This window comes from Helianthus annuus, chromosome 11 (assembly GCF_002127325.2).
Source record: "Helianthus annuus cultivar XRQ/B chromosome 11, HanXRQr2.0-SUNRISE, whole genome shotgun sequence".
Classification (NCBI taxonomy): domain Eukaryota; kingdom Viridiplantae; phylum Streptophyta; class Magnoliopsida; order Asterales; family Asteraceae; genus Helianthus; species Helianthus annuus.
The window spans coordinates 78,489,242-78,490,451 of NC_035443.2; the positions used below are offsets into that span (position 1 = coordinate 78,489,242).

The 1,210-nt window shown below is 45.3% G+C and overlaps 1 non-coding gene across 1 annotated transcript; it reads left to right on the forward strand.

Moving 5' to 3' along the window:
• The first annotated feature begins 640 nt into the window (after window positions 1-640).
• Window positions 641-747, forward strand: LOC118484370. Its single transcript, XR_004873481.1, has one exon. It is a non-coding gene; the product is annotated as a small nucleolar RNA R71 (small nucleolar RNA).
• Window positions 748-1,210: the final 463 nt, after the last annotated feature.

Consider the following 1,210-nt stretch of genomic DNA (forward strand, 5'->3'; position numbering starts at 1 on the left):
TTCTTATCTCCGCTTCAGCTTGTGAGAACCTTTCCAAGTACCTTTTATCGGATTCGGAGAAGAGGCGAGTGATAATATCCTCAAGCCTTTCTCTTCCTCCTTGTTGTGATTGAAAACTTTGTTGCCCATTTTGTGATTGTTGAAAGTTAGATCGTTAATTTTGATTTTGTTGTTTTTTACCCCCCGATTCCCTCCAACCAAAGTTGGGATGATTACGCCACTCGGAGTGAAAGTGTTACTTTGAACTCCCAGTGGTCGTGGCCGGTTATTTAGGTAGTTTACCACTTCCGTTTGATTTTCTAGATCTTTACAACTCCAGTTTTCATGCGGGCTGCCGCACCCTTCGCAAGCCATAACCGAAGCTGTTTTGTTTAATTCAAGTTTCTTTATTTTATTGGTTAAAGCTTCGATTTGGGCTTGCAAGGAAGTGGACTCATCTACGTTGTGGGCGCCCGGGGCTATAGACTTTGAGCGCCTAGGAGTGTGCCATTGAAAACTGTTTTGAGCAAAGTCTTTAATTTGATTATAAATTTCCTCGGGTCACCGATTCCCAAGGAGTCCCCCGGAGCCGGAATCAAGGATTTGCCTTATGTGCGGAAAGAGCCCGTTGTAGAAGGTGGACACTTGTTGCCATCGTTCAAGACTGTGATGCGGGCATTTCCTTAGTAGCTCCTTGAACCTTTCCCATGTCTCATACAAGGATTCCCCGTCTTCTTGAGAGTAGGTGTTGATCTCACTCATGAGTTTGGTGGTTTTAGCGGGAGGGAAATATTTGTAGAGAAATTTTTTGGCAAGATCATCCCAAGTGTGCACGGACCCACTTGGGAGGGTGTTTAACCAAGCTTTCGCTCGGTCTTTGAGGGAAAAAGGAATATACGGAGTCTAATGGCATTGCTAAAGGCCCCGTTGATACGGAAGGTGTCACATATTTCTAAGAAGTTGGTAATATGTAAAGGGGATCTTCGTCGGCTAGGCCACGGAAAGTGGCGGAATTTTGGAGCATTTGGATAAGGTGTGGTCGAAGCTCAAAGTTGTTAGCATCGGCCTTAGGAGGGTTAATAGCGGCTCCAAGATTACCGACCGTAGGCCGTAGGTAATCCATGAGAGTGCGTTGATCTGCCATAGGGGGGTTTTGGATCGAGGCTTTTTGTTGGTTTTTGGCTTTAAGGCGTTTTCTTAAAAAGCGATCGGGTTCGTTAAGCGGTACTTT